The sequence below is a fragment of the Pipistrellus hanaki genome (assembly GCF_964339955.1).
Source record: "Pipistrellus hanaki genome assembly, chromosome: X".
NCBI classification, from domain to species: domain Eukaryota; kingdom Metazoa; phylum Chordata; class Mammalia; order Chiroptera; family Vespertilionidae; genus Pipistrellus; species Pipistrellus hanaki.
Genome location: NC_140524.1, coordinates 9,971,825 through 9,993,171, shown reverse-complemented (window position 1 = coordinate 9,993,171; position 21,347 = coordinate 9,971,825). Strand labels below are relative to the sequence as shown.

General features: G+C 50.1%; 1 pseudogene across 1 annotated transcript in view; it reads left to right on the top strand.

The window, feature by feature from the left end:
* LOC311615382 (ribose-5-phosphate isomerase-like) overlaps positions 1 to 17,948 on the top strand; it is a 49,508-nt pseudogene extending 31,560 nt beyond the window's left edge. Inside the window, exons 3-4 of the transcript in view lie at positions 17,437 to 17,543; positions 17,810 to 17,948. The product of the transcript in view is annotated as a ribose-5-phosphate isomerase-like (transcript). The remainder of the gene's footprint in view (positions 1 to 17,436; positions 17,544 to 17,809) is intronic.
* The last annotated feature ends 3,399 nt before the right edge of the window (positions 17,949 to 21,347 follow it).

The following is a 21,347-nucleotide window of genomic DNA, read 5'->3' as shown; positions in this document are numbered from 1 at the left end:
CCTCCAGTGTATGAATTTTCATGCACCCGGACTCTAGTGATAAAGAAAAATCAGTTCTAGGGAGGTACTCATGGTGAACTGGGCCCCTCACCACCTGAGGGGACACACAGAGCTAGGTGCAAAGTTATAATATTTTATTTCATTTTCTTTTCCCTCCTTTAGCCGCCTGACTGCTGAAGACATGGACCAGCTGAGACTTTCCATCACCTCCTGTCTCCAGGAGATTTTCCAGCTGCTTCAAAACATGTGGCACACTATGCCCTCAGTTTATTTTGTTAGCTCCATGACAGAAAATGATGACTAAGAGTCCCTATGGGTGCATGCTTCCCTGAGGCATGGAACCTACAGGAGCTGCCACAGCATCATGGCGGCCCAATTGTTTATCTCACTAGCTCTTTGGGTCTCTCAATTCTATTGTTTCCCCATAGCTGCAGCACGGGGTTCTAAATTGTTTGTAACAGCAGAAAATAAAAGTGAACTGTTACTCTTCTCTGAGTGTCTTCTGTTACCGGAGCCTCCATATTTATCTGACTTTGTCTCTGGTTTGGAACTGAGGTGTGCAATTGGGTTACTCTAGTCAATTTTGGAGAAAGTAGGAAACGGAAGGAAATGACAATGAATTGTGCCATGCCATTTGGCATGAACAGCTGTCAGTATTTTGTAACAAATTCTTGGCTTTAGAGTTGCATTTATATATTGGATGCACAAAAATAGCATGCAATGTATAAGTTTTACAAGTTCAGGATTCAATTTTTCTGAACTACTTACATGCACCATATAATCTCCCACTTTCTAAGAAAAACTTGATACATGTCACTGTATGCATAAAAGAAGTACAAGAATATACTTGCTTAACATGTAGTGTTTTGGTTTTCTTTCTGGTATAAATAATTCTGTGAAATTCTTCAATATGATTTAGCATGGGTGGTTATTTCCTCAAGATAGATTCCAGAAAGCATATTTTTTCAGTTAAAAATTTTTGTTTTATTTTTAAGGCTGTTAATCTACAGTACACCATTGCTATCAAAAAAGTGTGCCGTCTGCCGTAGGTGGTTTGGCTCAGTGGATAGAACATGTGCCTGCAGTCTGAAGAATCCCAGGTTTGATTCTGGTAAAGGGCATATGCCCAGGCTCTAGGCTTGATCCGCTGTTTGGGGTGTGCAGAAGGCAGCCAATCAATGATTCTCTCTCATCATTGATGTTTCTGTCTGACTCTCCTGTTGGTTTCACTCTAAAATCAATTAAATTTTTTCCAAAACATATAGTGGCTACATTTATATTAGAGATTACAAATCTGTAGGGTAAGAGATAATGCCATCCTGGATTTCGATGGGCTAGGGAGGGTGGCTAGAACACATTTAGGTGTTTGATTTAATGGACGGTGAGATGAGCAACTGGGAGCCTGTGAAAATAGCTGACTAAGATAGTACATGAAAGAGAAGGAAACATTTAGAGGTTGGGAATATAGGCATTTTGAGGACTAGTTGGGGTCCAGGTGCCTTTAGGACATGCAATTTCCAGGGGCTATGCTGATATGAAGTTACTCAACAGGAAAGGTGTTGAGTATTTTGCAACTAAAAAAGGTCCTTGTTGACTTAACCATCATTTTTCTTCAATTTATACTTCCTGGCCTTGACAACTCTTAGGCTTAGTCATTACATATTATGACTGGTGCATTTTTAAATATGTTTAGTACATTCCGAACAAGTCTTTGATTCATAAATGCAAAACCCGTGAGTCTTGGCTGTATCAGCAGTGAGCTTAGTCGAGGTGAAAACTCGATTGCACTCCCTGTGTCATCCCACACCGCCCCCCCCCCACCCCTAAGCACAGGCTATTTGGAGGCAGGAGAAGAGGGGCATGCAGGGAGAAGGTGGGTAACACAAGCACCAGGTACAGAGGTGTTCACCCCAGCAGGGTGACCTCAGCGGGCATGAGGGGCGCATATACCGAATCTCAGAAGGAAGAGGCAGCCTGCAGGTAACGGTGAGCAGGCAGACTCCAGAGATAAGCAGACAGCACAGGAAGGAGCTCATTATCCAATCAAAGCAGAGCCTTCATGTGTCACCTGCCCAGCCTGCTTTTCCCTCCTTGGCTCATGACAGCCTGTTCTCCCCAAGGAAGTCAGCTCCCTGGGAAAGGCCTTCTGCAGGCTTCCTCCCTGCTGTTTTCACCAGTTCCCGGAACAGTGTGGGGTGCAGAGCCCCCAGAACAAATACTTACCCATGGAAGCAGGTGGATGGGGGGCGGCCTCCTGTGTATCCTCTGTCCCTTCCCACTCTTCCATCCACCAAAGACAAGCACAGGAGCAGCAGTTGACTTCCAGAAATTGCATTTCTATTGTTAGGTTTCCATTTTGTTTTTGTTTGTTTGTTTGTTTTAGCAGAAAAGGATGTCCCCCTTTACCCCCCCCCCAATCCCACCTTACCCCTCAACCTGATCTCTGGGTATGGGAAAGTCTTTGGAGAATCTACTCAGCTATAACATAGTGCAGCCTGTGTTGCAAAGCTCTTTCTCACCAGGTTTGGGATTAGCTGTGATACAGACGTGACTTAAGAAAAGCTGCTACATCAAACCTCAGAGGGAAGGTAGGAGAGGGTTGGGATAAAGGGGAGAGATCAACGAAGGACTTGTATGCCTGCATATAAGCCTAACCAATGGACACAGATAACAGGGGGTGAGAGCATGAGTGGAGGAAATGGGGAGGGGGGTGGAGGAATAAGGTAAGGTGACCAGACGTCCCACTTTTGGCGGTACAGTCCCACGGGGTTTTAAAAAAGTCCCGAATTTTTGAAAATGCTGCAGGATGCGGGACAAATTGTTAAAAATTGGGACTGTCCTGCCAAAAGCGGGATGTCTGATCACCTTAGAATAAGGACATATATGTAACACCTTAATCAATAAAGAAATTTAAAAAAAAAAAGAAAAGCTGCTACATGGAATACTTGAGATATGGAAAGTGCACCATTCCGATCCCTTCCCTGGCGGGTGCCCACAGTTATGCCAGCCAGGCGAGCTGCCCCTGACCCCTGGGACAGACACCACATCTACCCACTCCCACGATTGTGGGCAGAGCAGCAGCGTGGGCACAGGAACACGTGTCCAGGCATTGCCCTAGACCTGCTCACCTCTCGCTGTACTTTTCCTGGAGACCTGACCCCCTTCCCAGACACAGAAGTAAACTTGTCCCGAGGAGATCAGCAGACACAGGGTCACCTACCACTTGAGGGACCAGGCACCTCTGACACCTCCAGCCTTCCTCCCACCCTCATCACACCCACCCACCCTCCCACGCTCAGAATGACGAGACTTTGCTTCTAAATGAGGGTGAGCCCCATGAGGGCTGAGCCACCAGAGGGCAGAGGGGCTGGGAGTTGTCCCAGGGGCGGTGCTCCGGCTCCTTTTATGCTTTTGTCCAACGTGCTGGTCCCTCCTGAGCAGCGGGACCCAGCCCGCCCGAGCCTGAGGTCTGAGACAGGGCAGTGTGCGTGCCAGGCAGAGGCAGTGGGGCTGGCAGCTGCCCTCCCCCAGGCTGGCGGGCAGCACTAAGGGACAGTGCCCGGGTGAGCAGTGTTGCTGCAGGAGCAAGGCCCATCCATCCAAGTCCTCCAGTCTCTGAGCTGGGGTACACGTGGGCAGGGCGGGCAGGGCCCAGGCGAGACTCCCGGGGACTGGCCTGAGGCCTCTGACCCACTGAGACCAATGACAGGTCCCCCAGCAGCAAGCTGCCCCCGCGAGAAGCTCGCTGGGCTGGCTCCGGGGCTCCCCGCCAGCTGTTGCTGGGCAGATTTGGCGGGAAGCAGTCACGTGCCCAGGGCACGCACTGGCCGGTGTGCAGCAAATGGCACAGGGCCCGTGTGCGCATGCGCCGTGGGGCTCGCAGGTGGTGGCTCCGTTAAGGGGCGGGGCTTCCTGTCAGAAACGGGCGCCTGGGGTGCAGCGGCCTCAGAGAGGGGAGGTGAGGGCCATGCAGGCGGACCTCCCTGTCCCGGCCGCTGTGGCCGAAGATGCAGAAGGTCAGGCCATTGCGGGGGCCCCTGGCGGCCAAGGTGGCCCTGATGGCCCCGAGGACCCCAGGAGAGGCGATGCTGTCCCCAGGGAAGCGCCACAGGCCGCCCCGGCATTCGAGGCTCCTGAGGGGGGTGCCGCTGCCATGCCAGCGCCCGCGGCCGGAATTCCAAGACCAGACACTTTCCATTTGTATCCCTTTTGGGAAAATGGCCGGGGGCGGGGGGCCGGGCCTAGGCTGGACACTGGGACAGGAGGAGGGGTCAGCCCGGGGAGGGGGGGAGGCTGAGGGGATGGCCGGCCCGGGGGGCTGAGGGGTGGGTAATGGCGGGCTGTGGAGATGGCGGAGGCGGAGGGGGGGAGGCGGCCTGAGGGGGCACACGTGAGGGGACTGAGTCGGGTGAGAGTGGCCTGAGAGGAAGCGGCCAAGTCTGAATGGGATGGCGCCTTAACGGATCTCCCCTAGCTCCATCCTGGTGCCCTTCAGATCACCCGTGGAGGCAGCGAGAGCGTGCCATTTCCTGGCCCCGCGAACCCAGTCTCTCGGACCAACCGTGGAGCAGGAGCTCACTGTGACTGGCCATCTTCTCACTATGTGAGTTCTAAAGAGGGTCATGGTGGGGGATGGAGGTGGGGTGCGCAGGTGGCAAGGGTGGGGCTCGGGAGGGTCATTATCATATTGAATTGGAGATCCCCCCAAAAGTCAGATCCGGCCCTGGCCGGTGAAGCCTAATGGTTAGAGCATGGGCGGGCACACTGGAGGGTGGAAGGTTCAATGCCCTGTTTAAAGAACCTACCTGGCTTGTAGGTTCAATACCTGCCCCCCCCCCCCCAGTGTGAGAGAAGCACCTGATCCATGTGTTTCTCTCACATTTTTGTTTGTCTCTCTCTCTCTCCCCCACCATCCTTCCACTCCCATAAAATAAAACAAAATTAAATAAAACAAAACAAAACAAAACAAAATAAAGTAAAATAAAACAAAATAAAACAAAACAAAACAAAATAAAGTAAAATAAAATAAAATAAAATAAAATGTCAGTTCTAGGGAGGTACTCATGGTAAACTGGGCCCCTCACCACCTGAGGGGACACACAGAGCTAGGGGCAAAGTTATCATATTTTATTTCTTTTTCTTTTTCCCTCCTTTAGCCGCCTGACTGCTGAAGACAGGGACCAACTGCGGCTTTCCGTCTCCTCCTGTCTCCAGGAGCTTTTGCTGGTGATCCGGACCATGCGACGCATTGTGCTCCCATTTTATTTGCGTTGACCCCAAGACTGTAAATGGGGGCCAACTCTAACCTAGAGTCCCCCCCCCCTCCCCGAGGCAGTGCATCCTTCCCTGAGACATGGACCCCTGCATGAGTTGCCACTTCATTATGGGGACCTAATTGTTTGCTTGTACTGCCCCTTTGTTACTTTCCATTCTATTGTTTTCCTGTAGCTGGAGGGGGGTTTCTGAATTGTTCGTTAACAGCAGAAAATAAAAATAAAAATGAGCCGCTACTCTCCTTTTAGTGTGTTTTCAGTTACCCGATCCCTGGGTCGGAGCGGAGATGTGCAATTCCGTTACTAAGTGGTTGGCAAACTCATTAGTCCACAGGGCCAAATATCAACAGTACAGCGATTGAAATTTCTTTTGAGAGCCAATTTTTTTTCTAAAGATTTTAGTGATTTTTTGCAGAGAGGAAGAGAGAGGGATAGAGAGCTAGAAACATCGATGACAAAGAAACGTCCATTAGCTGCCTCCTGCACACCCCACAATGGGGATGTGCCCGCAACCAAGGTACATGCCCTTGACTGGAATCGAACCCCAGATCCTTCAGTCTGCAGGCCGATGCTCTGTCCACTGACCAAACCGGTTTCAGCTAGAGAGAGTCAAATTTTTTTTAACTTAAACTTCTCCTAACACCATTTCTTCAAAATAGACTCTCCCAGGCCGTGGTATTTTGTGGAAGAGCCACACTCAAGGGGCCAAAGAGCCGCATGTGGCTCGCGAGCTTCAGTTTGCCGACCATGGCTCTAGTTGCTTGAAGACAAGTTAGGAAATGGAAGAAAATGAAAATGAGCTGTGTCCTGCCATTGCAGCATTAACAGTTGCTGGTATTTCAGAATAGTTTCTTAGCTCTATAATCTTTATATATTGAATGCACAAAATAATATACAATGCATAAGTTTTGCAAATTCAGGAGTAAATTTTTTTCTGAGCTATTTATATTTAACCTACGGCCTTTCCCTCTTTCTAAGAAAAACTTTATTGTGATGAGAACTTTTATGACATACTCTCTTAGCAACCTTTATTTATTTATTTTATAATTCTTTGTTGTTATATTGCATATGTCATACTTTTGCCCCCATCTACCTTCTTCAGCCACTCACCCTCCCCCCCCCCAAGCCTGCACCACCCCATTATGGCCATGGGCCACGCATACATGCATACAAGGTTCTTGGTTGATTCCTTCCCACACACCCATCCCCCTCCACCTTCCCTCCGATATTCCGCACTCTGTTCCATTCTTCCATGTCTCTGCATCCACTCCATTCAGCAGTTTATTTTGTGATCTAAGAGAAACTTGAAGTACATGTCTCTTGATGCGTGAAAGAAGTACAATAATATCATTGCTTGACGTTTCGTGTTTCCATTTTTCTTCTAATACAGTGATTCGATGGAGTTCTTCTATATGATTTTGCCGGATGGTTATTTCCTCAAGATAAGATTCCAACAGGTATGAGGACTCACTTAGAAATGTATGTTTGTATTTCTTTTTTTAAGGCTATTAGTCTACTGCATACGATTGCTATCCAAAAAGCGTGCCCTCCCGCCAGAATTCTAGTTTGCTCGCCTTCTTATACCAGCAGGCCAGCAGATACAGGGTTGTTTCTCAGTTGAGGGACCCTGGCACCTCCAGCCCTCCCCTGCCATTTGCCACCCCTACCCCTGAGGACTTTGCTCCTAGGGGTAAGGACAGTCCATGAGGGCTGAGCCAGCAGAGGTGCTGGGAGTTGTCGCAGGGGCGGTGCTCCCGCTCCTTTAGTGCTTTTGTCCAACGTGCTGGTCCCTCCTGAGCAGCGGGACCCAGCCCGCCCGAGCCTGAGGTCTGAGACAGGGCAGTGTGCGTGCCAGGCAGAGGCAGTGGGGCTGGCAGCTGCCCTCCCCCAGGCTGGCGGGCAGCACTAAGGGACAGTGCCCGGGTGAGCAGTGTTGCTGCAGGAGCAAGGCCCATCCATCCCGGGTCCTCCAGGGTCTGAGCTGGGGGTACATCCCCATCCCCAGGCATGGGGATGCGTGGGGGGGGGGAGGGGGAGGAGAAACAGTCACGTGCCCAGGGCCCTTTCTAGTTAATGGCAGCAGGACGTGCTCTGCAAAGTTAGACTGGTGCTAATGGTTAGGGGGCGGGGCTCCCTGACGCCCCTCCCTCCTGAGCAGTGAGCGGGAAGGAGGCTGAGGGCCATGGAGGCTGAGGATCCAGGCGCGGGCCATGTGGTCGAAGAGGGAGAAGGCCAGGCCAGTGCGGGGGGCCGTGGTGGCCAAGATCGCCCCGGAGACCACCAGGAACCCGGGAGAGGCGGCAGCGGGGAGGCCGGTGCCGAAGCCAGGCCAGCGTCACAGGTCTCACGGCCACTCGATGCTCCTGCGCCCGGCGCAGATGCCGAGCCAAGGACCATAGCCAGAATTCCACCACAACCACAACGACGAGGAAGGCTCCAGTTGTATCCTATTTGGCAAGTGGCTGGATGGCCAGGGGGACACAGTAGGCCTGGACCTGGGACAGGAAGGAGGGGTCAGCCGGGGGAGGGAGCATAGGGGAGAGAGGTGAGCCGGGTGGCTGAGGGGATGGGCCAGTGGTGGGCGGTTGAGATGGTGGGGGGAGGTAGCCCCGGGGACCAGGAGGGGGACTAAGACGGGGGAGAGTGGCCTTAGAGGAAGCAACAAAGTCTGAATGGGATGGTGCTTAACTGAGTCTCCTCCAGCTCCTTCACAGTGCCTTTGCAGTCACACAGGGCGGCAGTGCTGGCCTTCCAGTACCTGGCCCGGTGTGACCAACCCCAACGAATGTTTGTTAAGCAGGAACTCGCAGTGTTTGACAACCTTCTTACTATGTTAGTTCTAAAAACATGGTGTGGGGGACATGGGGTGGGTAGGTGGCCAGGGGGGTTCTCCAGAGGGTCCTTATAATAGTGAATTGGGGATCCCCCCAAAATGTCACGTCTAGCCGAAACCAGTTTGGCTCAGTGGTAGAGCATCAGTCTGCGGACTGAAAGGTCCCTGGTTCGATTCCGGTCAAGGGCATGTACCTTGGTTGCGGGCACATCCCTGGTAGGGGGTGTGCAAGAGGCAGCTGGTCGATGTTTCTCTCTCATCGACGTTTCTAGCTCTCTATCTCTCTCCCTTCCTCTCTGTAAAATATCAATTATATATATATATATATATATATATATATATATATATATATATATATATATATATATATTTTTTTTTTTTTTTTTTTTTTTTTTTTTTTAATGTCACGTCTAAGCAGATACTTGGGGTGAACTGGGCCTGTCACCACCTAAGTGGACAGAGAGAGCTCAGGGCAGAGTTAGCACATTTAATTTGATTTCTCCCCTTCTTTTAGCCATCTGGCTGCTGAAGACCCCAACCAGCTCCTAATGTCTTTCTCTTCCTGGCTCCATGACTTTTGCCTGCTGATTCGGACCATGCATCGCATTATGCCTCCATTTCTTTTAGTTAACCCTAGGCCGGAAGGGGACCAAGGCTAACCTAGGGTCCCTCCCTGGGCACTGCATCCTCCCCTGGGGCATTGGTTCCTACAGGGGTGGCCACTTTATTATGGGGCCCAATCGTTTGCTTGTATCGGTCCTTCCGCACTCTCTATTGCTGGAGAATGGGGTTCTTAATTGTTACAGCAGAAAATAAAGCTGAACTGCTAGTCCTGTGTGAGATTATTTTCAGTTACCGCACCTCCAATTTTTTTTTTTTGCCTTTGTCTCTGGTTTCGTGGGGAGGTGAGGGATTCGGCATTAACTGCTGTCAGTATCTATAATGATGAAAGGTAATGTGCCAATTAGAGTGGACGTCATTCTGGCGTCCTTCCTGACAAAGGGGGGGGGCCTGGGTGCCTGCAGGTGGCCGGAGGGAAGCCTGGGTCCCAGGTACCAGAGGGAAGCCAGTGTAGGCAGCTGGGGGGGGGGGGGAAGGCCTACTCTTGCATGAATTTTCATGCATCGGGCCTCTAGTTTGGGAATATTTTCTTAATTTTATAGTTGCATTTATGTATTAATGGCACAACAATACTATATAATGTATAATTTTTGCAAGTTCAGGGTTAAAGTTTTTCCAAACTATTTTCATTTAATATATGTGCTCTTTCTTTAAAAAAAATTAAATACATATCCATGGATTCATAAAAGAATAATAATAGTGTAATTGTAGAACATTTAATGTTTTCGTTTTCCCTCCTCTTATAATGATCTAATGGAGTTCTGTATAATTTTATTTGAATGGTTATTTCCTCAAGATAGATTCCAAGAAGTAAAATTAGAGTTAAGAATGTATGTTTCTATTTTTAAGGCTCTTAATTTATAGTAAACAATTGCTAGGCAGAAAGTGTGCCCCCTCGCCAGAATTCTAGTTTGCTCACCTATTTATGCCAGTAGTTCTGATTCTTGTAAAAAATACCAACAATGACACAAAAAAAAAAACCACAAAAAAAACCTTAGTTTGCATGAGAAGTTAAAACAACCCAGAAACACTAGAATAGGAATTTTAAAAATATATATATATATTTTTTATTTCAGAGGGGAAGGGAGAGGGAGAGAGACATAGAAACACCAAAGAGAGAGAATCATTGATCAGGTGGCTCTTGCACACCCCATACTGGGGACTGATCCCACTATCCAGGCACATGCCCTGACCAGGAGTCAAACTGTGACCTCTTGGTTCATAGGTCGATGCTTAACCACTGAACCACACCATCTGGGCATAGAATAAGAATTTTATGGCTTACTAACATTTCAGATCAGTGATGAAGTGTCGAGATGATGAGTTAAGCATTAGAGGGGAGGAGTTAACTCCTAATATTCCTAGTTTCCGGAAACCTTGCCAATCTTATTTATAGTTTTTATAGCTCTTGTAAGGATTACATCATATTTTCATCCTAGGTGAACAGGTTGTCTGAAAATAAGGCAGTTTGATTGTTTCCTTTCCAATCTGGATGCCTTTTCGTGACTGGCTTCTCTCCTCATAATGGGGTTAAATTTTCTTCTTTGCATTCCTGATAATTGTGGATTGTATTGCAGCATTGATAAATTTTAAAAAAGAAGAAATGTAGGAAAAAAACATTTAAAAAACCACAAAACTAAAATAGACAGAAACATGAGGGAAAAGAAATAATAGAGATACAGACCAATCAGAAAACAAAAGATTAAATGCCTGTAATAAGTCCTCATATAGCAATAATCACCCTAAATGTAAATGGACTGGACTCACCAATCAAAAGGTACAGAATAGCAGGATGCATTAAATAAGACGCTACTATATTCATCCTTTAGGAGACCCATCTCAGCTCAAAAGACACACATAAGCTCAGAGTGAATATAGGTGGAAGAGGATACTTCAAACAAATGACACCCAGATATATCAGACAAATAGATTTCAAGGCAAAAATGTTACAAGAGACAAAGATGGACAATTTACAATGGAAAAGGATACAATTCATGGAGAAGACATACTTATTAATATACAAATGGGCCGGTGCACAAAATTCATGCACATTAAAAGGGAATTAATTAGATGAAATATTTAAATATTGCTATTTGCCCTTTTTCTATAATAGAAGTGTCAGAGATGAAAGGAAATTAGTAAAGTGCATATGAAAATCTCCCTCCTGTCAGAGGCTGGGGTGTGCCGAGGGACCCAGACTCAAGTCCCCACCCACCCACATGCACCTTGAAATCCTGCAAAACTCAGATACGGCCATCCCTACCCCCATCAAACCCTGCAGGGCAGGGGGCACAGCCTCAGGTCCCCCATCAAGCCCCTCCAGGCGGGAGCTGCAGCCTCAGTTCCCTGGTCAAGCCCTGCTGGGAGGGGGGCGGGCAGTCTCAGGTCCCCAGGCCCCAGCACTGGGGAGGGGGGTGTGGCCTCAGATCCCCCAGCCTGGGCTCAGATCCCCCAGCCTGGCCTCAGGTCCCCCAGCCTGGCCTTAGGTCCCCTGGCCCCAACATGACAGTGTGATGACATTTGCATATTAGCTCTTTGTTATATAGGATATGCACGCAACCTAGAAGCATCAAAATATACAAAGCAATTATCAATAGACTGAAAGGGAGAAGTTGATAATAATCTATACTAATAAAAGCATAATGGGCTAATTAGAACAGATGTCCTCCCAGACGACCTTCTGGATGAAACCTGGGTTTCAAAGGAAGCCCAGGTCCTGGGTGCCAGAGAGAAGCTGGTGTCGGCAGCCAGGGGAAGGAAGGAAGGCCTACCCTTGCACAAATTTTGTGCACTGGGCCTCTAGTCCAATAATAGTGGAGGACTTTATTTTTTTTTTAAATATATTTTATTGATATTTCACAGAGAGGAGGAAGGGAGAGAGATAGAGAGCTAGAAACGTTGATGAGAGAGAAACATCGATCAGCTGCCTCTTGCACACCCTCTCTACCGGGGATGTGCCCGCAACCAAGGTACATGCCCTTGACCGGAATCGAACCTGGGACCTTTCAGTCTGCAGTCCGACACTCTACCACTGAGCCAAACCGGCTTCGGCAATAGTGGAGGACTTTAATACTCTATTTACACCTATGGATAAGTTACCCAGACAGAAAGTCACAAGGAAATATTGCTCTTGAACCACACATCTGGCTGAGTGGATTTAATGATATTTGTAGAATTTTCCATCAAATCACGATATAGAAAGAACACTCTGAGAGGTGCTGGTGAGACACTGGGTGTGTTTTTATTTGTTTGGAGGTTCGGCAGCACACCCCTGGGTGCAAGGCTCCTTTCTTGTGGCCCATGCAGATCCAGCAGCTAGCTGCAGGGTGGCTCTGGAAGCCACACACTTCCTGATCTTAGACCACAGCCAGGGGGAGTGTGTTCCGGGAACCAGCGGTGGAGTCAGCAGCTCCCTGATTCCCCACCTCCCTGTGGCCTGGGGACCGACGCCCTTGGCAGGTCTTTTCGGTGGTCACCGGGCCATTCCCGGCCTCAGCCTACATGCCACTCTTTATATGTCTATACCAGCCCTTTACATGTTCTGTAAGCACCTGCTCCCTGTGTAAAAATAGCCAGAGGCTTGCCGTACCTGCGAATGAACCACACCCACTACATGAGGATACTCCAAGTCATCCTAAGATGCCCGCACCTGCCGATGGAGTGCCAGTCAAGGCGTCACAGGAAACGAGTGGAACCTGTGAGGTTTGCTGCTAAGTTTGCTTCATGAAAGGACCCTGCAGGGAGGTGTGAGCAGGGGCCAGGGACCAATGAGCAGAGGTGGGTGGGGGTGGCTCATGGAGGCTCCCAAGAACTGAGTGTTAAATCACTGGAAATTTGGGAGTTGGATGTTCAGTGCAGCCAATAATAAAAGCTTATTTTATCCTATTCTCCTAAGCATTTATTGAGGTATGCTTAACAGGTAGAGGGCTGAGCATATTTAATGTATACAACTCTACGAGGTTGGGGGTAAGCATAACCCTTAGCCATCACCCCCATCAAGGGCATAGACATCATCAGCCAAAGTCTCCTCCCACCCCTTTATTATTTTGTTGGGTATGTGTGGTAAGAATATTGATCATAAATTTCAACAGAGCAACTTTTTTTTTATTGATTTTTTACAGAAAGGAAGGGAGAGAGATAGAGAGCTAAAAACGTCGATGAGAGAGAAGCATCGACCAGCAGCCTCTTGCACACCCCCTACTGGGGGATGTGCCCGCAACCAAAGTACATGCCTTGACCGGAATCGAACCTGGGACCTTTCAGTCCCCAAGCTGACGCTCTATCCACTGAGCCAAACCGGTCTCAGCTCAACAGAGCAACTTTTAAGGCTATAATACAATAATGTTCACTACAGGCTCTGTGCTGCATAGTGATCTCCACTGGTCATTTATCTGGCATAATTATTAGAATCTTAATTACATGAAATTACAATCCAATTATAACTGAAATGAATTATACTTCTGAAAGGTACAAAAACACGACTTTCTAATGGTTTCGCTACATGGTACTGTCATCTACGCGCTTGTAGCTAATTTTGTGTATTGGGGCTGCCAGGTGGAAATAGTGTACAATCCTGAGCGAGGACACATCTCTGCCTGACACGGGTTCCATGACATCCGCTGGTGGTTTGAAATCGGCCAGAGTTAGAATGTTGACACCACGGAAATTGGCAAATGGTGCAAATCAGGCCTTGGCTTATTGCAGTGGTCGGCAAACTCATTAGTCAACAGAGCGGCAAACCACGGCTTGCGAGCCACTTGTGACTAGTGAGCTCTGGTTTGCCAACCTCTGGATGATTGTCTTGTAGATTGCCTAGACTTAAGGAAGTGACGGAGGAAAATATACTAATGAGATCCAATGTACTTGAAATTGTGTGTTACTTGTAGCTGGCCCAATGTGAATAGCATAAAAATGTGAGGAAATGCGTTTGCCATATTCCAACATTATGATTTGACAACATTATGATGGATGGATGTCTGTGCTGTTTTTGCCTTACTCAAGAACATGAATGAAAATATCAAGTGACAATCATGTCTGGGCCACATTGGCAATTACAGATTGGCTACAGGTATAGGAGTTTGGCAAAAGTCAGCTAAAACAATCTGTGGGAATCCATGAAGTCCATGAAATTTACAATAAATAGTATCTTATATTTTATTATATTTTAAATTGGGGGTACTACACATTCCTTATGGGAGTCAGAATTGTAACAGAGCTAGAATTCTAATAAACTTCTATACAGATGTATGTGCATACTTTCCAATTTCCCCACCTGCCCACACACCAAGAACAAGCTGACAAACATTTACCAGTATGCCACAGCCACCAAGGGTGGTCAGGCACCAAAATACAAAAACATCTTCTCAATTTATTCCTTTTCGTTAAGCCTCGCCTGAGGAAAAGCCACCTTGCCTATAGCACAGCCCGGGCCAAAGGGGCGGGACAGGGCCAGTGCTGCTGCAGCCCCTGAGAGCTGAGGAATGCGGCCATGCCCAGAGCAGCAGGGAGCCCCAGGAGCTGTGAGGAGACAAACACCCTTGCTTCCGACTCCTCCCACCCTCTGGTCTCCACTGGCTGAGCCCAACTGGCATCCTGGACAAAGCGCCCTGAGTGGTGCCACCCACCTGGGCAGCTCTGGGCACAGAGCAGGGCTGGGTAAGGACAGGCACCAGAGCAGCAGGGAGAGGGGGGCCAGAGCAGCGGAGAGGAACGCAGACGTGGCCTGCGGCCCCCCTGTGCCTGAGATGTGGGGGTGGGGCCTGGCACAGGAGCAGGAGCATCAGCACCCCTGCAGCAGCCAGCTGGGAAGCAGGGTCTCCCAGGCCCCAGCCCAGGGGGGGAGGGCACTCCCAGGTGAACTTGAGAGAAAGTAGTGTGGGCCTCCATAGCTCTGTGATTCCGGGAGCTTCCTGAGGGCATTGGGATGGGGATTGCTTTAACAGATTGTTATCACAAAACCTTAGTGCACTGTCCTGTCCCGTCCTGTCCTGTCCCGTCCCGCAGCTGGGAGTACCTGTGCGACCCGAGCACCCCCTCCTGTCACACAGAGACCGTGGACTCGCCATCAGTTAAGATGCTGTTTCGATATTTGGTCACATCCATCCTTGGCTCCCCGTTAAAAATACAAACACATAATGGAGTCAGGGAGGAGCACTCGGCTATGACTGAATGTTTGGGTCCTTCCCCGGCTCCCGTAAAATCCATGTACACTGAAGCCCTGACCCCCCGCCAGACGGTATTTGGAAATGGGGCCTTTGAGAGGTAATGGGGCTTAGATGAGGTCATGAAGGCGGGGCTGCACGAGGGGATGAGTGCCCTGAAGACACCCCTCACGCCTAACCTCCCAATTTGGGGGACAACCTTTTCTTGGAAATCACGGGCCTGTCCTGATGCTTCTGTCCGGTTTTTGGATGCATGTGGGGGAGGGTAAGGGGTGTGCAGGTGAGGCGGTAGCTCATGTATGTGGGGGAGGGTAAGGGGAGTGGAGGTGAGGCGGTAGCTCATGTATGTGGGGGAGGGTAAGGGGAGTGGAGGTGAGGCGGTAGCTCATGTATGTGGGGAGGGTAAGGGCAGTGGAGGTGAGGCGGTAGCTCATGTATGTGGGGAGGGTAAGGGGAGTGGAGGTGAGGCGGTAGCTCATGTATGTGGGGAGGGTAAGGGGAGTGCAGGTGAGGCGGTAGCTCATGTATGTGGGGGAGGGTAAGGGGAGTGCAGGTGAGGCGGTAGCTCATGTATGTGGGGAGGGTAAGGGGAGTGCAGGTGAGGCGGTAGCTCATGTATGTGGGGGAGGGTAAGGGGAGTGCAGGTGAGGCGGTAGCTCATGTATGTGGGGGAGGGTAAGGGGAGTGGAGGTGAGGCGGTAGCTCATGTATGTGGGGAGGGTAAGGGGAGTGGAGGTGAGGCGGTAGCTCATGTATGTGGGGGAGGGTAAGGGGAGTGCAGGTGAGGCGGTAGCTCATGTATGTGGGGGAGGGTAAGGGGTGTGGAGGTGAGGCGGTAGCTCATGTATGTGGGGAGGGGAAGGGGAGTGCAGGTGAGGCGGTAGCTCATGTATGTGGGGAGGGTAAGGGGAGTGGAGGTGAGGCGGTAGCTCATGTATGTGGGGGAGGGTAAGGGGAGTGGAGGTGAGGCGGTAGCCCCTATTGCCTGCCTGGAGCAGCAGGTTTGGGAGCTGCTGTCGCGGCCGTGGGAGTGGAAAGCCTAAAGGCATCTCTTGGGGTCTCCACGAGCACGGGGGCCTTCTACAGCCGTCCTCGGGGGCAGTGAGTTCCTGGGTTGCCCCGAGGGAACTGGCTGCTTGTGGGACAGGAGCCCATCAGTACGCTTTGAGAAATACTGTTTATTCTCAGATTCCTAAAAGTCTGAGGCTGGAGGAGACTTTTAACATGGCCAGCTGTCCCCCAGCGGGCCCCCCGCCCCTCGCCATTTACTGATGGACACACAGTGAGCCCACAGGGACACCGGCCATGTCCTCCCCTCAGGGCACGGCCTGCAAGCCCGAGGGCTGGTGCTCCTGCACGGCTGAGGCGGCCATGTCTGGAGCCTGTTTCCCGGCCACATTCCACCCACCTTTCTGCTGGCTTCCGGTGGATGGTGGACGCACTCCGCCTCCCAGCATCCAGGCCTTCATTCCAGACCGGCCCTTCCAGGAGGGCGGGGCCCTCGGGCAGCACGCAGGGAGGGGCGGGGCTTCGTAAAGCACGGGGGCGGGGCTTCGTGAAGCACGGGGGCGGAGCTTCTGAAGCACGGGGGCGGGGCTTCGTGAAGCAAGGAGGGGCGGGGCTTTGTGAAGCACTGAGGGGCGGGGCTTCGTGAAGCACTGAGGGGCGGGGCTTCGTGAAGCACTGAGGGGCGGGGCTTCGTGAAGGCGCCCAGCAGCTCCTCTCGCGGGGGTCTCCCCGCAGGGCAGACGCAGAGGGGAGCCAATCCAGTGCCAGGAGCCGCCCCCCAGGTCAGTATGCGCAGGCGCAGCCTGCAGGGGGCGGAGCTTCTTGGGAGAACCTATTGTCTTAGCTTGAGTGTTAGGGGACTTCCGGCTTGTGGCAGCAGATCAGCCATGCAGGCGCCAAAGAAGCACGACGACGACGGTAGGGCCGGAGTGGAGGGCGGTGCTGGGTTACCCAGTGGCCCAGAGGGTGCCCGGTCACCCGATGGCCCAGAGGGCGCCGTGGGCTCTGGAGACCAGAACAATCCCGAAGAGGGAAGCCTTGCCGCTGCGCGAGCCCCCGAGGTCGAGGGAGCCTTGCTCGACTCAGCGGAAGGTGCAGTGGCTTCGACCTCCCACGAAAATCTGGGAAGACCAATGACGGAGTTGTATCTTTTCCATGGAGTCCCCTGGGTGAGGGGATGGGCGGGAGGTGGGGGGACTCAGGAGGATGGGCAGGATAGGCTTCGGGGTCCTGGGTAGACATCTGGGAGGATGGGGGGGGGTTATGGAACCAAGATGGCTGGGGGAAGCAGCGGTGTGGCCTGGGGACACGGGAAGTGGCTCACGAGGGGCTGTGGTCCAGAGTCCATGAAGGGTCATCCTGGAGGGTCTTAGAGCAGTCTTCCCGCCTTCCCACGCTGCCCAGCGGCTCAGAGCAGCTGGGACGGTGTGGAACGCCTGAGTAAGACCGGCCTCCGTGGGCAAGGGGGCCTGAACCACAAAGTCGGTGTGGATGGAGCCTTTACCTTAACCCCACCAGCACCCTCTCGGTGCCTTTCCAGTCTTACTTGGAAGCAGATGTGGTCCGTGGATACCTCTTGGCAGGTGCTGAGACCCACCACGGGAGGGTTCACTGGGACCTCACAGTGACTGGCTGCGACCTGTTTATGTAAGTTCCAGAAGGGACTGGGCGGGGGTAGCAGCAGGGGGCGGGCGGGGCCGATCTCTGGCCCAGGGGCGCTGTTAGCGATGTGGGGACCCCAGAAGGGTGGCCTCAGGGTGGCCGTGGGGCACTGGTCAGTAGAGGGTCTGCTGCAGCCTGGACGCCTCTATGGTGAAGGAGATGGTCGAATTGCCAGTGGGGGGAGGGGTTGGAATGAGGAAGGCGCCGAGTTACAGCCTCTAAAATGATTTTTCTTCTCCCCTCGCTCTTAGCCGATTAACTTCTGAGGACCCTGACCTGATGCAGATTTCTACTGCTACGTTGCTCGACCGGCTTTCCATGGCGGTGCAGATCATGCAGCACTTTGTCCCGCCTTTTTGCGTAAGGCGCCGGTCCCAAAATGGGGCTTGAGGCCACAGGAGTGTCCCGTCCTGGGAAATACATCCTTCCCTGAAGCCATGATTTTTGCAGTGCCTGCCGTTTGATTTGGGGTGTGGAGTTCATTCGTTATTTGCCTACACCAGCCCTGGGGCACTCTGCCCTCTTGTTTAATTGCTGCTTAAATGTCGCCTAACTCGAGTAGTAAAAGTGAGCTGCTATTTTGCATCTGAGTTTCTTGTCAGCGTCGTTTTTCTGGCCTTTGTCCTTGGGTTGGAGGGAAGGTTCTGGGGTTCCAATATTCAAGTAGAGCGGACAATGGAAGACGATTTCGGAAACAGAAACCAATGAAAGCTACTTGGATCTTGTCATTCAGCATGAACTGCTACCAGCAGTTGGGAACACTTTTATAGTTCCAGAATTGTAGATCCACAGTGAATGGAGAGCAGTCGTATGCACAAGTAAGATTTTTCAAAGTTAGCATTGACTTTTTTCCCCTGACATTTTCTCATCCAATATCTGTCAAAAATTCTTCAAAAAATATCTTGAACGGTTGCATAGAAGATGCATTTTAATGGTATTGTTCATTTAAATCATTTCCATTTCCCCCCATTATAAATAACTAGAGGCCCGATGCACAAAGATTCATGCAAGAATGGGCCTGCCTTCCTCTGGCTGCCGGCACCGCCTTCACTCTGGCCAGAGCCGCCTTTCCCATGCTGCCCAGAGGCTCCTTGCAGCTGGGAAGGTGTGGAATGGCTGCATCATTGCTCCGCCCCCAGCCGCTCTGAGGCTGCCTATGCATATTAACCTGCCATCTTTGTTGGGTTAATTTGCATACTCCTGATTGGCTGGTGGGCATTGAGAAAGTACGGTCAACTTGCTTCTTTCTCTTTTATTAGTGTAGATATGATCTCTGCCTGAATGATTGTTTCCTTTAGATAGATTCCAAGAGGTAGATATACAGTACAAAATTACTCTCCAGCCCTATCTGGTTTGGCTCAGTGGTTAGAGCCTTGGCCTGCAGACTGAAGGGTCCTGAGTTTGATTCTAGTCAAAGGCACATGCCTGGGTTATGTGGCAGGGGGGAGGGGGGGCACGTGCAGAAGGCAGCTGAGCAATGATTCTCTCTCATCATTGATGTTTCTATATATCTTTCTCCCTCTCCCTTCCTCTCTAAAATCAGTAAAATAATATTTAAATTTAAAAATTGCTCTGCAGCCAAAACTGGTTTGGCTCAGTGGATGGAGCTTCAGTCTGTGGACTGAGGGGTCCTGGGTTCGATTCCGGTCAAGGGCATGTACATTGGTTGGGGGCACATCCCCAATGTGGGGGGTGCAGGAGGCAGCTGGTCGATATTTCTATCTGATCGATGTTTCTAGCTTTCTATCCCTCTCCCTTCATCTCTGTAAAAAAACCAATAATAAAATATACATATTTTTTAAAAATTGCTCTGCAGAAAATGTGCCCATTCCAACAAGAATGCTGGTTTCCCCACATCCCTGTCCCTGCTGGATTTTTTTTTTCTGCCACCAAAACCATAACAAAACCAACCAACCTATACAATGAACTCAGATTGCCTACACAGAGCAACGGATCCAGAAACACTAGAATAAGAATTGTGTGCTTTGCTGTCCTTGTTTCAGGTCAGAGAAGAAAAGTGCTGGGCAGCTGGTTAAGACTTTGGGGCGGGGGGGGGGCAGTGTAGTGTAGTCTTGGGAAAATATAATTAAAAATAAAATTGTGTGTGTGCAGGTACTATGCTATGTACCTAATCTACATTATTATATACTAGTGGCATGGTGCATGAAATTCATGCACATTAAAAGGGAATTAATGAGAGGAAATATTTTAATATTGCCAGTTGCTGTTTATAATAGAAGTGTCAGAGATGAAAGACAATTAGTAAAGTGGACATGAAAATCTCCCTCCTGTTTGGGGTGCACCATGGAACTTGGAGTCAAGTCCTTTCCCACCACCTGCACGTGCTTCAAAAAGGCAGGAGACCCAGACCTGGACGGACCCACTCCCATCAAGCCCCTCTGGTCGAGAGTGAAGCCTCAGGTCCCCCAGCACCAAGGCCGGTGGAGCGGCCGGTGGAGCCCAGCGCTGGGGCAGGGGGCATGGCCTGAGGTCTCCCAGACTGGCACAGGGGTGGGGGGCATGTCCTCAGGTCTTCAGGCCTGGTACCAGGGCAGGGGGGAGAAGTCTGAGGTCCCCTATCAAACCCTATGGGGTGTGGGGTGTGGCCTGAGGTCCCTCACCCAGGCCAGGAACCATGCAGCCTCAGGTCCCTGCTGATTGGTTGTGACATTACAGTGTTCCAGCTAATTTGCACATTCCTCTATTATTAGATACCTAACTAGAGGCTTGATGTATGAAATTTGTGCAATTTCTACATTCCTTCCCCCAGCTGTCGTTACCCAGTTTCCCTCTGGCACCCGGTACCAGGGCTTTCCTCCAGCCACCGGCAAGCACCCAGGACCCAGACTTCCCTTGCTTCATCCAGAAGGCCGTCCTGAAGGATGTCCAGTCTAATTAGCATATTATGCTTTTATTATTATAGATTCTCACAAGCACCCAGTTTTGAGACTCTGGGAAGCTACATAAGTAACTTTCTCAAGCGTCAGAGGCTGGATTTGATTCAAGCACAGTCTCTCTCTCTCTCTCTCTCTCTCTCTCTCTCTCTCTCTCTATTTATTTAAAAACAATGTTGTATAAAAGCTTTTTTAAAAATATATTTTATTGATTTTTTTACAGAGAGGAGGAGAGAGGGATAGAGAGCTAGAAACATTGATGAGAGAGAAACACTGACCAGCTGCCTCTTGCACACCCCCCACCAGGGATATGCCCGCAACCCATGTACATGCCCTTGACCGGAATCGAACCTGGGACCCTTCAGTCCGCAGACCAATGCTATACCACTGAGCCAAACCAGTTTTTGCTGTATAAAAGCTTTTTAAAGAGAAATTGGAGTGAAGCTGTATTTTTCATCTTATTCACCATAACCCTCAAAAACATACTTTACATCAAAACCGAGTACATACTTGTCTATATACACATATATATGTCATATAAAACAGTGTTTACAATACTAGATGTAATGCACCTGTAACTCTATTTCCTAGTGTCTAGTTCTATTTTATTTTTAAAATGCTGCTGGTATCCCACTACATTGATTCCAAGAGGAATGCCAGGAACACAACAAAAAACAACACTGGCTTAAAAGGCTGGTACACAGGCACTGCTACCGAGACTCTGTTCTCATCTCCCCAGAAACGAACAGAGGATACTCTTCTCATTATGTGGTTCAATTTGAATATTTATAACATCATTTGCAGGTCATACAGAAATATCAACTTAAAAATTAGCCTGCTTGCCAAAACCGGTTTGGCTCAGTGGATACAACGTCAGCCTGCGGACTGAAAGGTC